General features: G+C 42.3%; 1 protein-coding gene across 4 annotated transcripts in view; it reads right to left on the bottom strand.

Annotated features, from left to right (window-relative positions):
- Nucleotides 1-17,563, bottom strand: part of aopep (aminopeptidase O (putative)) — a 124,344-nt gene that overhangs the window by 25,071 nt on the left and 81,710 nt on the right. The window lies entirely within an intron of this gene.

The following is a 17,563-nucleotide window of genomic DNA, read 5'->3' as shown; positions in this document are numbered from 1 at the left end:
ACTTCTTCTCGCCTCCCAGCCTGGGACACAATTAGTGGCTGCGGGCCCCGTGGAGACTGATGTGAAAATGAGTATAAGGTTTGTGTGTGACTGAGCGAAGCAGAGCACGAGAGAGCAAAGAGAACGACGAAAATAGGTTCGTTGTAAACTGTGCATCATTTGAAAGCAATTAAAGTGGGCGTATTATTACTTTTTTCTTAAGGTTTAATAGTTTTTCAGTTGGTACTAAAATGTCCTTTCCACAAAATCACTCTCAGAGAAAGGAAGTTCAGCAGAAGTATTCTTGACATTTTCAGTACCTTCCAGAATGAGCTGTTTCAGGGCTATGTCGCTTTAAGAAAACAAGCTGACGCTGGCCACGCCCAGCCATCCCCCATTCAAGCTCAGAGTAGAGCTGCTGCACCTCCAGGCTGGAGAAATGGGAGGTCATTCCATACACATTTCCCTGTTTGTGATGTCACAAATAGGAACTTTTTGAAGCTGCTTGTTTTAGGCATTTAATTCCTAAAACCAAACACTGACAGAAAATAGATGGTCTGGGTTTTTACATGTTTGGAATGTTTATAGAGGCAGGAGAGACCTACATAGCAGCACAAAAAGATACAAACAAGGAGTGTTGTCTTAATTTGTTCCCATCAACTTTCTGAAAGTTTCAGCAGGAACTGAGGTAACACCAAGATTTTTAGCTGGGAAATCATCAGATCAAACTTCACCACCTCTATTGCGCCACACACACAGAGGATCACCCCACCACGGAACATCTGATATCCCATCCCTCCTCCCTCCTTCTGTACACATGGTTTATTTTTTTGCCTCAAGTGGTGTCTCCATCTCCAAAGCCTTTCTTTGGGGTCCACCCATGATCCTTCTTAATCTCCCGCCCTTTGAAAAGTGATGAGTCCACATCATTAAGGCACTGCTCTGGCAGACACTCTTGCACATCGTCTCTGTGGTGACTAGGAAGCTTCTGTTTTGCCTCTATGTATTTCTGTTGCTATGGTGGAAATCAATACGTCTGCACCAGCGTCTCCAAAAACAAATTCCTGGTCAATGATGGTACATACGAAACCAGTCTTTACTGCTATTATCCTGACAAACGCGGTGTACACATAATGGCGAACAGGGATGTGATTGTCTCGATCAAACGTCGCATATCTCCAATCAAAGCACGGTCTTCAACAGCAAATATCTGTGACTTCTGCAAACATGGCAGTTTTACCAAAAGATAAAGAGGGACGTTTACTCAAGTTGTCAGCTTTAACACAGTTTGTTCTGCTATGACACTCCCCTGCACTAAATAACCCTGTTTTGAGAGGGAAACATGATGCTTTTCACCTCATTACATCAATAAGAAGTCATTTGTTTGCCACTAATTTCCTCCCCAGCCCAGTTTGAATGTGGCACAGCAGAAAGGAACCAAATTGGAACACTTAGGTAACTAACATCAAGTATCACCAGTAACTTTAAAGATTATCTGTGTAACGTGACAACTATTCCATTTTAAGCCAGGGCACTTGTGCCAAAAAAACAACATCATCTCAAAAACTAGACATAGGATCTGTCATATTTTGATATTTTGAGTGAACAGAGAAGCAGTGGAAGAGTTTCATGTATAACATATACGTGCTATGTACAGGTTGTGTCATTAATAGTTTAAAACCTGATACAGATCATTTCTGAAATTACATTTTAATGCCAATATTGGTCATTAAAAATGATCAGCCAATAATAACATCACCAGATTTTTGTTACCAGCTGGATCTTCTTTGGGACTAAATACCAGAATTTAGAAATTTCTGAAATTTACACAACGAAACACACACACTTACACCTTTCCATATCATGAGTGGACTTAACGATAGATCTTAATGGTAGAGGTCTAAAAGTAACACTGAAAAAGGAAAACATCTCCATCTAGAGAAGGGATTTATGTAAGAAGATCTCCTCTTGTGCACAGTTTGACCAGATTAGACTGGTTGATGTAACCTGCTAAGTGCTTTTGTTTGTGCAAACAGAAATGTGATCCCTTCTGAAAGACAAGAATTGTTTCTATTCCCACAGGCTGCTTAAAGAATAAATAACTACTCATTTCATCAACTTTTCTACCTGAATTTAGGTGCAAACTTTCTTTTTCGCTCTGAAAATGTGTGATAAAACCAATAAAACTCAGTGGACGTCATACATTTAAAAAAAAGAAAGGAATCAAGGCCAAAAGAGTGCCACGGGTCTGTTTCACCATCTGTATATTGAGTTGAGTTTTGCAATGACCTCTGGGAAATATTCTGCTGAAATGTCCCTTTGCACACTGACCTCTTAACCTCGACGGAACAATGACACACATGTGGATGTGTGCTTAAATACAGCCTGTTTGCTTAAGTGAGTGACAGCTCAATGAGACACGGCAAACACAGGATATGATGTCCACCTCAAACTATGAATGAAGTATATTTAGTCAAGAGAGCGTTTTTGTGTGTGTTTCCTTGTTAGGACCTTTTCCGTGTATAACAACCAACGTCAATCTGTCCTCAACAAATGAGTCAATGCAATGTCCTAATAAGGGTGGTCTGAAAGCTTCACCGTGAGTGGGAAGAGTTGGAGGAAATCTGAGCGTGATGGAGAGAGTGGGTGAATGTCTGAGTGGGTGTGTGTAGCGGTAACTAAATGTGGGACTGTGAGGCTAAAATCAACTGCTGAATATCGTCTTGGTGACAAAGAAATGAATCTGATTGGCGTTTTTGTACAGTGTGTGCAGACACATCCAGCAGCTTCGTTATACGGTTTCTCTTTACTGTGCATCAAACAGCAATAAAATACTATCAAAGGTGATTCTGATTCTGCTGCGCTTCTTTCTTTTGAGGGCTGAAGACAAAAAAAATGGTTGTTCAACTTTAAAAGAAAAGACAATCCATCGCTTGTGTAGCATTTCCATGACAATGACACTTGTCAACAATCTTGCTCTGCTCAGTAGACAGGAGAGCAGCAGAGCCTTGTCCTTTTTTGTCAGAAGCTTTTATGTATGTGCAACAACGGTTCAAAATATGAATTTTTCACTCGCATCCTCAGCCCTGAACAAGGTCACCATCTCTTCCTTCGTTAGCGTTTTGTTACCCTGGGCATGCAGCTGCCGTTTACCACCAAGTTTAGCATGAGGGACCTGTGTTAACCCCTGCTAAATGAATCATCTCTGCCTGCCTCCCACATTGATGTCCTACTGCACTGATTTAGGGAAAACAACTACTTGCACAGTATAAATATATTTATTTCTTGTCTTTCAGCCTTTTTCTTCTTGAGCTCTTGAGAATGATGAAACACATTCGATAGTTTTTATAATTTAAAAGGAAATAAAATGTGTGTGTGTGAAGCGGCTGGGATGAGGATCAGCACCTCCAAATCTGAGACCATGGTTCTCGACTGGAAAAGGGTGGCTTGCCAACTCCGGGTCGGGAGAGAGGTCCTACCTCAAGTGGAGGAGTTTAAGTATCTCGGGGTCTTGTTCACGAGTGAGGGTAGGAGGGATCGGGAGATCGACAGGCGGATTGGTTCGGCGTCTGCAGTGATGCGGATGCTGAGCCGATCTGTCGTGGTGAAGAGGGAGCTGAGCCAGAAAGCCAGGCTCTCGATTTACCGGTCGATCTACGTCCCAATCCTCACCTATGGTCATGAGCTTTGGGTAATGACCGAAAGAACGAGATCGCGGATACAAGCGGCCGAAATGAGTTTCCTCCGTAGGGTGGCCGGGCTCAGCCTTAGAGATAGGGTGAGGAGCTCGGACATTCGGGAGGGACTCGGAGTAGAACCGCTGCTCCTCCGGATCGAAAGGAGTCAGTTGAGGTGGTTTGGGCATCTGGTCAGGACGACTCCCTGGGGAGGTGTTTCGGGCATGTCCAACCGGGAGGAGACCTAAAGGTAGATCCGGGACTATGTCTCTCACCTGGCCAGGGAACACCTTGGGATTCCCCCGGAGGAACTGGCCCAAGTGGCTGGGGAGAGGGAAGTCTGGGCCTCTCGCCTTAGGCTACTGCCCCCGCGACCCGACTCCGGATAAGCGGATGAAAATGGATGGATGGAAAAAAAAGTCAGCTGACTGTAAAGTAATGACTGCTGTTCCCCCACAAAAGAATAAAGGATGATCTAAAAACCATGATGCCCCTAGAGTCAAATTTCTGACTTGAGATATTACGAAGTGAGTAAAATTCGGCAGGAACTGACTTGTCTTTGAAGGAATACAGATGTTTGGGTAATACCAGCCTGCACCTCTGCACCTCTGGGGGATAATGGCCTGCTTGCTCAGTCACACAGAGCTATGAGGGTTTGAACCATTGACTAACTGTGACATTATAAAACCAAACTGTAATTTCTGAGGCCACTGAATCATGTGCACGGCTGCGAGTAGTGCCATTCAGTCACTCAGCTGCCTTTTATCCCCGCTCAACCGCAGGCTCGTAAAAAACACATTCTTGCACCAGCAACTAAAGGCCCCGGCCCACACCTCAGGTACTTAGGTTTCCATCTTTCTTCCACTCAAATCGTTTCCTTTCTATGTTTGGTTGCTTCTGTCTCCAACTGTCTGCTGCCCGTCTCTATACCAACCACTGTGTTATTCTGCCTTTCAACGAGAAAAATGTTTGTTTGGCTCCTTAAGTTAAAAGCCCCCTTTGCACGTTTTTTGTTTCACTTTATTTTGCACTCGAGAACGTTCCATTACTGAAACTGCAGTGGCACACCCAGGTCTTGATGACAGACAACAAATATGAACACGTTTAACTAGTGCTCACCTAAAACGTGCAAGAAAACCACCAGGAATAAAGCACAGGTATATTAAACACTAAACTTAAAAATCCCTGAATCATCTTTGGGTTTTTGCTTGGGCTAAATTTCCTTCCACATGACGTAGAAATCCACAGTTGGAAAGAATGTATTGCAGCTTAAGCCCCTCTCCCTACTTCCGTATGCCCCTCTTTAGTAAACGCTCTTCTGTAGCTGACCAACAGAGCTAAAAACCTTTGTTTTACAATTATTATCCTCACTGTATACTGTTTGTGTTGCCATCTCTGCATCTGTTTAGGTACTTCCACAAATGCACACAGTTTAATTAACATCTCTATGTAAGCAAAAATCTAACTCTACTGCTACTGGATGGTACTCCACTTAATTTGCATGGGTCTGTATGGGATGAGGGACGTGCTTAGCAAAAAATAAATAAAAAGATGCATTTCTTACATTATTTCAAAGTACAGAGTAAGGATATCACTTTGGCGGATTTCTACAAAAAACATAAATAATTCCTTAAAGGATCGGGTTTCTGCTTTTTTGCAGATGACGTGGTCATGTTGGCTTCATAAGAATGTGATCTCCGGCTTTCGCTGGAGCGATTCACAGCAGAGTGTGAAGCAGCTGGGATGAGAATCAGCTCCTCTAAATCCGAGACCATGGTCTCGAGTTGGAAAAGGGTAGAATGCCTTCTCCGGGTCAGGGATGGGGTCCAAGTGGAGGAGTTTAAGCATCTCTGTTGGTGCTACATCTGCAGTGATGTGGGCGTTGCACCAGTCTTTCGCGGTGAAGAGAGATTGCTGAGATGGAAGGCAAAGCTCTTGATTTACCAGTCAATCTACTTTCCAACCCTTACCTATGGTCACGAGCTTTGGGTAGTGACCGAAAGAACGAGCGAATGAAATAAGTTTTCTCCACAGGGTGTCTGGGCTCTCCCTTAGAGATAGTGTGAGAAGCTCAGCCATCCGGGAGGGGCTCAGAGTAGATCTACTGCTCCACATTGAGAGGAACCAGCTGAGGTGGCTTGGGCATCTGGTTAGGATGCCTCCTAGACGCCTTCCTGGTGAGGTTTTCCAGGCCCATCCAACTGGGAGGAGACTTAAGGGAAGACCCAGGACATGCTGGAGGGAGTATGTTTCTCGGCTGGCCAAGGAATGCCTTGGGATTCCCCCGGAGGAGCTGGCTCAAGAGGCTGCGGAGAGGGAAATCTGGGCCTCTCAGCTTAGACTGCTGCCCTGCGACCAGATTCTAGATAAGTGGGAAAAAATGTCTGAATGGATGAAATTCCTAAAAGGAGGAAAACTCCGGATTGTTGCTTTAATGATGATACCAGTGGCTACTGTATCATTTTACCTTGGGAACAGCTGTTTACATCATTTAATTGTTATTTTTTAAGGGTCCCATGGTAACAGAAGGCCCCTCTCAGATTGCTTTTGCTTCCGAGGGCATGTGTGGGAGATTTTTAGTAAACAAATACAATCGTGATGTGAGTGTGCCATAAATATAATAAGCAGCAATACAGAAGAATAGACTCATACACTGTGGGGATATGATACTGCAATCTTACGGGTTCAGAATGACTGAAAAGACATTATAAAACAGCCTGCTGTTATAGGATTCGTAAACCAATTTTGGGTAATGGGTCGGAACACAAACAAACCCACAGGAGATACCGAAAGGTTATCTATGAGTCACACGTTGCCCTTTCAACTCGTGCAATGGAGATGTGTGTTGTTTTCCTCAAATGATGTCACACCTGTTGTTGCTGCGGCACCGCCATGGCCTCACACTCAGATGACCTCGGTGATGACCGACAGCTCCGGCCGTCTATCTGCTAATTTAATCATTAATGGAGCTCGTCTTTTGCTTTCCAGCTTGACAACCGCCCTAATCAACAACTGCAGGAACTGCATATTGCAGACTACAGCAGACGGTTATGCTTGTGTGTGCCCTGAAGATGAGTTTTAAAAGTCAGGGTGCCTAAAATACTGAAAAAGAGGAGATCAACTAAAGGCTTTTGCAAACACTGCCTAATTTGGGGGGTACGTTTTAGCTAGCGTGTGTCTTTCTCTACAAACATGATTCATACATGGTCCTGTCAGCAGAAGTGGGTTTAATCAGTTAGGAAAGCTGTTCATTTCCCTGAATCGTTTTCTCTTTGGACCTTGAAGTTCACATTTAATCACATAGTAACCATGAAAGTTAATGAATATAGTCTGAAAATGAGCGACAGTACAACCTCTGATGGTGGAAGGACTGTCTGCCTTGAGGAGACAAACAAGCTGACCAAATAACACAAACATGAACACAAAACAAACAAGAGCATGGTACTGTTGAACGTTTCGGTTTTAGTTCTTCACGTTTTCCTCTACCTGCACATTTTTGTCTTTATGTGTCCATCTCTGGAAGGTGGGGTCGTTATTATGTGAAATTCTATGTGATTTGGCATTGACCATAAAGGCAATTAGCATGTTTTCCCTCCTACTCATCACCGCTCTGATTCATTCACACACCTCCAAAACACGGGAAGTTTAATTAATCTCTGGCAAATCTGACTGTCTCCAGTGGATGCCTCCCTTGCCTTGTCATTCCTCCTCCTCCCACGATCATTGTTACCCTTCCCAACAGGGAAACAAACAATTAAAATTGCATAGGCCTGAAATTGTACCCCCCCAATTTTCTCAGACTTTTGTTGTTATCAAAAAGTCCCAACCTACCAGGAGGGCACCAAAAAGGAGCAGCAACACGGTCTGAGGTCCCTGTGGTGGCCGGTTCCCCCTGCACCACCCATAAGCCTTTGAAAGACAGAGGCCTTTGAAAAGGAGCAGGAACAAAGAGACTGCTGTTTGTGTGCGAGAGGGAAAAATCTGTAGCATTTGTAATCCTGTGGCACATCCAAACAGCTGGATGTCAGTTTAGACCCAGAGCGAGGTGCGCGGACAGGAGAACGGAGGCACGACGGTGTTTTTTGTATATTTAAAAGAAAACGGGGAACGAAACACTTCAGAGAACTGACTAAGGTCAAAGTGATCATTTTAAATGAACAAGAAAAACAGAAAACAGCAGTTACTCACCAGCAAAAACAAAAGCCAAAAATCTATTAAAAACTTTAACGAGTATAAAATGAGAAGTTTTCGATAATGTTCAAATATTTCTAAACTTGAAAATTACTTCAAACATGCAAATTAAGGCTGTCAGAAAATTAGGTTTTCTGTATTCTTGCGTAAAATAATAGAACAGCTGAAACATTTCAGCAAAAAATCTCGATAAACGTGTTTTTGTTTGTTTACGCAAAATCTAAGGAACAACATCACGCTAATGCTAAAATTAGTTACAATTAAACTGTAAAGCAAGGAGGAATTGGTAACAAATCAATAAACGATACAGTGCAATTAGGAATGATTGATAATGGCTTTTTTACCAATATCCTAGTCTAACTCAGGTGTCACCAACTCCATCCTGCTAGTTTTCTGTGTTTCCTGCTCTACCACACCTGAATGGAGTAATTGAATCCTCTCTGTACCAAGTTTAACTCTGCACAGGCGCGCTAACTCATCCACTGCCATTGACGACTAAAGTCGTCATTTTAGGTCCAACCGTTCACTGCCAACGCATGTGCGTCGGAACGAGTTGTGTAATTAAAAGAGTAAAAGCAATACTTATAATTTACAACGTTACATTTTACTGCAATACTGGCAATAAAATCAGGCATGTCTATGCAGAATGAGTTCTTAATGATAAAAGAATGACCAAATCCACATCCTACAGCTATTACGCATTTATTTCTGCACTTTCTCCTCTCTAAAGAAAGTAGGTGCACAAGAATAAAATGTGACGATGCCTGAAAATAGCCCTGGTTCCATTTCCTCATGTCATTTATCCTATCAGGATCCCGCTACAGTAACAGCAGCCTGGGGGTTGTGGTTAAAAATGATCTCTGGAAAATAATAATAACAATAATAATAAAGTCATCATGGCCATCGGGTACATTCCAGCTAGCTGTAAGGTGTTGCAGCCAGGTGTGTTAATTACAAGTGTGTTATGGGCTCGACACACGGGAGGTGACAAACGATCGCGATCAGCGAAATTCGTCGCTTTCGCGTTTATTACCTAACACCCGGGAGGCGACTCGCGGCAGCGGCCAGCGGCAAAGCCGTCTACGCGTTCTGTTCCATGGCGAAATTGAAACTTCCGTTGTTTTGTTTGGCTGTGTCAGGTTGGAGGGAATTAAGGTTATTTAAGCGGTTCAGAGTTAATAAAGCGGTAGATATGATGTTTCACAAGGTGCTGCTAGAGTTATGTGAAATCTTACTCCTGATTTTACTATAAAACATAATAATAATCAACTTCTCCTCCATGTTTGCTCGGAGATGTACAGAGCATCCTGTCCGCTCATTGGTCAGTGAATGAAACCTCCGTTGATTGGTCCTCGTCCGAGCGACAGCGATGAAAAGTTGAAAATGTTTCAACTTTCTGGGATCGCGTCGCTGGGTCGTCCGTGCACGACACGTGCACGAGCGCAAACTTTCACACGCACGTTTTTCGCGTTTCGCTTAGTAGGAGAGAGACCTGCGATTATCGCTTTGTCGCGCATGTCTCATTGAAAATGAATGGAGGAGAGGCGACAAACGGCCGCGATCAGCGAAATTTGTCGTTGTCGCTTTTATTACCTGTCACACGGGAGGCGATCTGCGGCAGCGGCCAGCGGCAAAGCCGTCTACGCGTTCTGTTCCATGGCAAAATCGAAACATCCGTTGTTTTGCTTGGCTGTGTCAGGTTGGAGGAAATTAAGGTTATTTAAGCGGTTCAGAGTTAATAAAGTGGTAGATATGATGTTTCACAAGGTGCTGCTAGAGTTATGTGAAATCTTACTTCTGATTTTACTATAAAACATAATAATTATCAACTTCTCCTCCATGTTTGCTCAGAGATGTACGGAGCATCCTGTCCGCTCATTGGTCAGTGAATGAAACCTCCGTTGATTGGTCCTCGTCCGAGCGACAGCGATGAAAAGTTGAAAATGTTTCAACTTTCTGAGATTGCGTCGCTGGGTCGCCTGTGCACGACACGTGCACAAGTGCAAAATTTCACACGCACGTTCTTCGCGTTTCGCTTGGTAGGAGGGAGACCCGCGATTATCGCTTTGTCGCGCATGTCTCGTTGAAAATGAATGGAGGAGAGGCGATGTCGCCTCCCGTGTGTCGAGCCCATGACACCCGGGAGGCGACCTGCGGCAGCGGCCAGCGGCAAAGCCGTCTACGCGTTCTGTTCCATGGCGAAATCGAAACTTCCGTTGTTTTGTTTGGCTGTGTCAGCTTGGAGGGAATTAAGGTTATTTAAGCGGTTCAGAGTTAATAAAGCGGTAGATATGATGTTTCACAAGGTGCTGCTAGAGTCGCCTCCCGTGTGTCAAGCCCATTACTGTTGCACTGAAACACGTTTTTTCATTGTGGTTATATTTGTAGTACACACAAAATCTCAATGCACATGCAGAGAGAGAGAAAGAGAGAGAGATTTGTCTTTTCAAGCTACGTGAAGTCAGACGATGATAATATGGGTAAAACACTAACATGCACCAGCAATGACCTCAAGTGTGAAGTGATAGCATCTACTGCTGTTGAAAGACACATGGAGAAAAGGAGATAGAGAGCCTTAGTGGGGAGAGAAAACAGAACACAGGATGGGATGGCTCTGGCAGACAGAGTCAAACACAAAGAGGGACTGACAGCAGCAGACAAGAATGGAAGATGAGACGGTGGAGAGAGGCTAACGCGAGCAGAGCCATCTGAGAGAAAGGTCAAGTTCAGCTGGAGACTTTGGACTCTCCTGCAGTTCCAAGTCTTATTATGGCTTTCTGCATGTGTGTGAGCTGCGTCAACATGTTTGACATTCGTGTGAGTGTGTGTGTGGTGTGTTGTCTCCTGTGTGAACTCCAGGCTGGCCTTGTTTGAGCATTCTGAGCTGACAGAGGTATGCAGGGTGAACTCAACCCAGCTATCTGCTGCACAGACTGACAGACACACACAGCTGTGAAGTCAGTCACAAAGACAGGCACACACACACACACACACACACGCACACACACACGCACACGCATGCACAGAAACACGAAAACAAGGAAAGAGCTAGGTATTTAGAGAATGACAGAGGACACCTGTGAAACTGTAGAAAGACGAAGAATTAGGACAGAATAATGGAATCCCACATGGAGAGAAATTCTAACCAGTTGTTTACATTGTGTGAAATCCGAGGAAGAGAATCCCTTTTATGTGTTTTTCCCTCTGTTTAATCCCAGACTGAGGAATTTGGGGGACAAAAAGTCGACTGCGGTATTGCCGATGGCCTTTTCTTATTGTAGCTGCTTGGCGGTCTTAAAGGTGACCTGAGCGATCTTATATAACCATCACAAGTGTGCACTACAATGGCTGACAGTGTGACTCAAACCGCCTCGGGTGATTTCGACACGTTTATCATATACAGATTTATGTTTTATAGTACTTGATTTTTTCACTAGATCTTCTCAAAAACATTTGGAAATATTGCAATAATTTCTCCTGCTTAATTCTAAAAGATGTTGTGGCTGGGTATGGATCTTCCACATGCTACTGAGGTTCCTGATAGTCATAAGCAGAGAGTAAAAATGTCAAATATGTGTTGCTTTCCCATGTTTGTTGGAAAAGTTCAATCACCCAATACACCAAGGGACTTAAAACAAAAGTAAATACCAACAAAAAATATATATTACATGGGACTTTGGCAGTTTGTGGGGGGAAGCAACCCACTCGTTGAGCTGTCTAGACAATTTCAAGCAATGCTCGGTCCTCATAAGCTCTACTCTAAACAAAATACAACATAAAACAAGTTATGGGATAAGGAGAGAAATTAAATATTTCCAATCTTTGTTTCAAGAATATTTTAAGTATACAAGTTGTAACGGAATGAAAGTCATTTCCCCTCTCCTCTGACACAGGCATGAGATATGGTCTCAAGGTCTCATGCATTTGCTTCTAAACTGCTTCTTTCCAGCTCAACAGAAGAATGAAGAAGGACTCTCTCCTTTTAATAAATCAAATAACTCTATTTTAATAAAGCTAATCCAACAAAGTGTTAGTCAATAATAAGATGTGACCAATCTGTGAAATCAAAATATTACTTTATTATAATCCTATAGAATATAATAAGTAATATGACGTTAAATGTTTCCACTAGGACTGATCTCATGTAGCGTTAAGAGATAACACATTGCTTTCACTGATCCAATCAGAATCTGCCAGATCTGACGGAGGCGTGGTTTTGGTGGTGCTTGGTAAATCTGTCATCCTTTCATTCGTTCATAAACCAAAACATCCGAAGTATAAAACTATGCCCACGTCATCTTTAACGCCAGTTCAAAGCGTTCTAGAGGAGTTGTTGGAGTGGCCAATCCGTAACTTTCCTCTTCAGCCAAAAGAACCAACGACAAGCTGGATAAAATCTGTTGCTGTTCCACCTGCTGCAACGGTTCCTTTCAGAATAAAAGCTGAACCATCACGACCCAGGTTTGGGTCTCACCAGATGCCAACAGAACTGTCGTGACCCGGAAGTATCTCAAAGACTGGTCTGGTCGGCAACCGCTGCTTTTCCTACCGGCTTCGGTTCCAGAGAAGGTCAAGCTGGACCTCGACATTCCTGATCTAACGGGGACTTCGGCTAAGGGTATGTAGGCCGGCGAAATGGCGTTGAATGTGTTTATGAATCTCCTAACCAAAGCTTAGTGCAAAGACATCACCTTCATTTCCCATCAGAACTAATCGCTTCTTCGGATTTGCTGGTTCTGAGCAACATTCCACATCACACCATTCTCTGTCTCATCCACCTAGTTACACCATACATTTAGTGTTAAAGTCAGTCTAGTTTAATTTGTTAGTAATAAATCTTTAAATCTTTAAACTTGACTCTCTCTTCTGTTGTCTCTGAGTGAATACGAAGCTGTTATCTAATCCCTGCAATAAAAAGTTCCAATCTTCTGGTTTAAAATAACCTCACAGATCCGTAAGGTGGATTTCATATTTCTTATGGACTCCTACGCCTTATGGCTTATTAAATAACATGTAATTTAAATCATTACAAAGTCATTAGTTTGTTGTCCGTGCTGGTTTAAAATGAATTCAATATGGACTCTATGGCATCAACTCACATAAAAGGACCACTTGAAATGAAACGTCTTGCTGTTCCCATTTAAATACATAATTTCAAAGCGATCCATTAACATTTAACGGTTTCTGCTTAAAAGAGACTGTCTTTAAAGAGCAAGTCACCCCCAATCAACTACTTTACTGATAAACTATATAAATCAGTGTCTGATCGTGCTGTAGACATGTGTATTCAACAATTTGGCACTTAAATGCTTCTAAGTTAAAAATTAAATATTCTGCCTTAAACTGTCAGTGTTGCGCCGTCTTCAGGTAAAAACTGCATTAGAATTTAAATCTGCCATCGCTATAAAAAGTTGATTTGGAGGTGACTTTCTCTTTAAATTTAATCTTAAAACACATTCAACTTTTGAATTTCATCAAGCAAAGTATGACTGTAAAAGTGTATTTAAGTGTTTAGTTAATAGGTTTCCTTTGTGTTTTATAAACGTTTAGGCTTTTCTTCAGTCATTTCTATACTATTTTTAGTACTTTAAGAAACTTTAAACAATCCAATGAAGGGACACAATTATAATCTGTTGTGTTCATACATATTTATTCCAACTAAATCACAGTTTTCACTAAAAGATGTTTTTCAAAAGCGTCTTATGTTCTCACCATCTGTTTGTAAAGATTTATCGCTTTTAATGTCCTTTTAATAACAGGTCATTTTTCTGATTCAGAAAACAGATTTTCTAATTTCTAGTTAATTTTCTAGACTGTAAACGTTAACTGAAAACGTAATATTTGATCTTAAGCCCTGCAGACTTACAAAATAAAAGCATATCTAACTTTCGGATCAGTGGCTGAGCAGTAAGTAGTTAGGCCTCAAAACAATTCAGAAAAATGATACCATGTTTTATTCTTTAGCTTGAACAGTTTGGTGTCACCAACAGATGAGAAGAGGAATGAGAAACCAGACCTGAACTTCTCTTGCAAAACCAGTACAGTCATCACTCACTGTGGGATATTTGGGTTGTGCAGCCTTTTCAGTTGGGGCAGAACATACAGCTGCTTTTACTTTGTGTGTGTGTGTGTGTGTGTGTGTGTGTGTGTGTGTGTGTGTGTAATTGTGTGTGTGTGTGTGTGTGTGTGTGTGTGTGTGTTTGTGTGTGTGTGTGTGTGTGTGTGTGTGTGTGTGTGTGTGTGTGTGTGTGTGTGTGTGTGTGTGTGTGTGTGTGTGTGTGTGTGTCTGTGTGTGTGTGTGTGTGTGTGTGTGTGTGTGTGTGTGTGGGGGTGTGTGTGTGTGTGTGTGTGTCTGTGTGTGTGTGTGTGTGTGTGTTTGTGTGTGTTTGTGTGTGTGTGTTTGTGTGTGTGTGTGTGTGTGTGTGTGTGTGTGGGGGTGTGTGTGTGTGTGTGGGTGTGTGTGTGTGTGTGTGTGTGTGTGTGTGTGTGTGTGTGTGTGTGTGTGTGTGTGTGTGTGTGTGTGTGTGCATTTGATGGGGCTAAATGTCTGTCTAAGGGTGCTTAAGCCTTCCCAGTTATTACCGAGAAAGACGGATGTTAAAGCACTCAGCATGCAGCCTTCTCAAGCACCCAGACACAACATTACATGCAGTACCTACAAAAAGATGAGGTGATGCCTAAATCGGGTTTTATGAGAAAAGTATTGATTCATTTCACACCAATAAAAAGCCAGTTCCAGTTTATAGCCAGGCCCAACATTACCACGACACTCCATTATGTATGTGTCTGAAGTGTCACCAGCTTTAAAACTGGGACCTCTGAGCTTCCACTGTGTTTTTATTACACCGCATTACACCGAATGTCTGAATTTGTGCCTGAATGGACCTCAAAATCAACGATTTGCGTGAGTGACAAAGTGAGCTACTTGTTTTTGTTCCTATTGTTGCAGACATATTCAGCAGGCTGTTCTCTTTCCGTCTCTGATGTGTTTTCCATGTGTGCTGGAAAGGCAAACACAGCTGCACATTAATGACATTCAAATACTTCTGGGAATTAGAATGCATGTGCGTGAGTGCATGTGCTTTGTGTGTGTGTGTGTGTGTGTGTGTGTGTGTTTCTGCTTTTTGACCACTTCAGTCAAACGCGTGTTGATGGTTACCTCCGAGTAAACTTATCCACATAAAATCTGAACCATAGCTTGATGCCTAATATCACAAACTGTGAAATTGTGTGTCTAGGTGAGTTAACAGGTTATCTGCATGTTTAAGGGAGCCAAATTTAAGACTTTTTAAGACCTTTTTAAGACCACTTTGACCAAATTTAAGCTATTTTTTGAATTTCTTTCAAGCTATAATTTCCAGCTATTGCCTGGAACCGGTGCTAACCACGTCGCTAACGTGGGATTAGCCATCCAGTTACCATTAAACTTGCACTTCCCCATGGCGCAAGCTCCCACTAGCTTAACCAGCTAACGTGCTCATCTAAAAATAGCCCCCTTTCACAACCAACTGAATGTGTACGGTTCCGTTTATGCAAACATCGTACACAAAAAATGCTGAACACTAACTAGAAATTCACGAAAATTTTATAGAAATAAAAATATCTTGTTTATTGGGTCTTTGGTAATTTAAGACCTTTGGAAACTGTATTTAAGGATTATTTGTCATTTTTAAGGATTTTTAAGGCCTTAAATTTGGAAAAGCTAATTTAAGACTTTTTAAGGACCCGCGGATACCCTGGTTAAGTTTGTGGAAACTTTATTATACATGTTAATAAAAGTAGTTTCCAGGTTGGTTTTTTCTGTAACTAAAGTACAGGAAATGTGTTCAGTTGTAGTTAATATGAATGCTTTAAGGGTCATTTTAACACTCAGTTAGAGGAGAATCTATTCTATAAAAAGGGGAGCCATCTGTGATGCAGATGTAGGAGGAGTCTGCGATACGACCCAGCTTGACCGTGGCTGCTGCAGATGACATAAGCATTGATAATCACAAGGGACCTACCATTCAAAAGAAAGATTAAAGTAGGCATGTGGTGGAAAAAAAAGACAAGATTTGAGTTCATGTGGCTGATATGATTGACATTAAGTTTTCTAAAATTTATCAGAGATAATATTAGAATGTGAAGAATTTGATGACTTGCCAAAGCGGCAAGATCGCATAATCATCTCTAGGGCTCATCTGTCAGAAAAACGTAGAACAAAGGTTCTGCACGGACCGTTTTAGATGTTGCTATGGCCGGCAGCTGAATCAGGAAGTGGCCCGAGTAGGCAAGAATTCCTTATCCAAGTTTTATTTGAACCTGCGTCACATGTAGCGATATCAGGCATCCATCTTAACTCTCTACACTTCTTCTCCTTCTCTCCTACCTACGTTCTCCTCTCCTATACTGCCCCCTGTGGTAAACACAACAGATGTTACACACTCTAAGCCTCATCACTGCTGAGACAGATCATTCTTAAAAGAAATCAACGAAAAAGATGTTTAATCAGTGATAATCTACACCTTTATTAACTTGACATCACTGTGAATTGGTAACTGGTCTTCCAGCCTGTACTGTGAGACCTCTTCAAATGGTCCAGAACGCAGCGGCGCGTCTGGTCTTCAATCAGCCAAAAAGAGCACACGTCACCCCTCTGTTCATTGAGCTCCACTGGCTACCGCTAGCAGCACACATCAAATTCAAATTGCTAACACTAGCATACAGAGTCCAAGATGGTACGGCTCCCATCTACCTGAATCCTCTTGCAAAGGCTTACGTCTCGGCCCGGCCGCTCTGGTCATCACAGGACCGTCGGCTAGCAGTGCCTACACCACGCTCAGGACAATCCAGACTCTTCTCATGCATCGTTCCACAAATGTGGAATGACCTACCAAGCACTTCCAGAACAGCGGCTTCCTTTTCAATTTTCAAGAAACTCCTGAAGACCCTGCTCTTCAGAGAGCATCTTCTAAACTAGCACCCTCCCTGCACCCGTCCCCCCTCTACCGTCCACTCTTTGTTCCCTCCTCTCCATAATTTATGTCAAGTTGTTGTTATTGTTGTTGTTAGCCTCAAGGGCAACATGCCGATTATCACTTGTAAGCCGCTTTGGACAAAAGCGTCTGCTAAATACATAAACATAAACATAATTTATACTACAGCTGTGTTAATTGCTAGCTCTAATGAGAAGTTAGCTTTATTGCAACATGGGGCAGCTAATGCAATGTCTACATGTTGATGCCTTGTGATATTCTTAATAATTCCACATAATTTGCTGTCACTATGAAATATTGTGCATTGTTTACATCTTAGGTTGGAATGATGAAATGTGAATAATTCTGATTGTGTTAATGCATTAATCACAAATATATTGCCAGCCACTTCAACCCGAGTTATGTTTTTACACCAATCATTGTGTTTGATGCCCTAAATGTTTTGTTATGTCTTAGTTTTAGGTCTGTTTCCCCACAGGGGAGAATTGTGGTTGCATTGTTGTGTAACTTGCAAAAAACAACAAAAAAAAAAACAATTCTTAAATCTGCTAAACAAGTAGGGATGTCCTGTTCCGATACTGATATCAGATATTGGCCCAAAAACACTGTATGGAATTATATCGGAATGCATCAGAAATCTCCGATATTAGCGGTACGTTCAGCTTTAAATTCCATTCTAGCAATTCTATCCATCCGAGCCCAGATGCAGCATGCAAAGTCCACGTGATCAGAATGGCATGT

This window comes from Nothobranchius furzeri, chromosome 17, assembly GCF_043380555.1.
Source record: "Nothobranchius furzeri strain GRZ-AD chromosome 17, NfurGRZ-RIMD1, whole genome shotgun sequence".
NCBI classification, from domain to species: domain Eukaryota; kingdom Metazoa; phylum Chordata; class Actinopteri; order Cyprinodontiformes; family Nothobranchiidae; genus Nothobranchius; species Nothobranchius furzeri.
The sequence above is the reverse complement of the archived record's forward strand: the minus strand, read 5'-3'. Positions and strand labels throughout refer to the sequence as shown.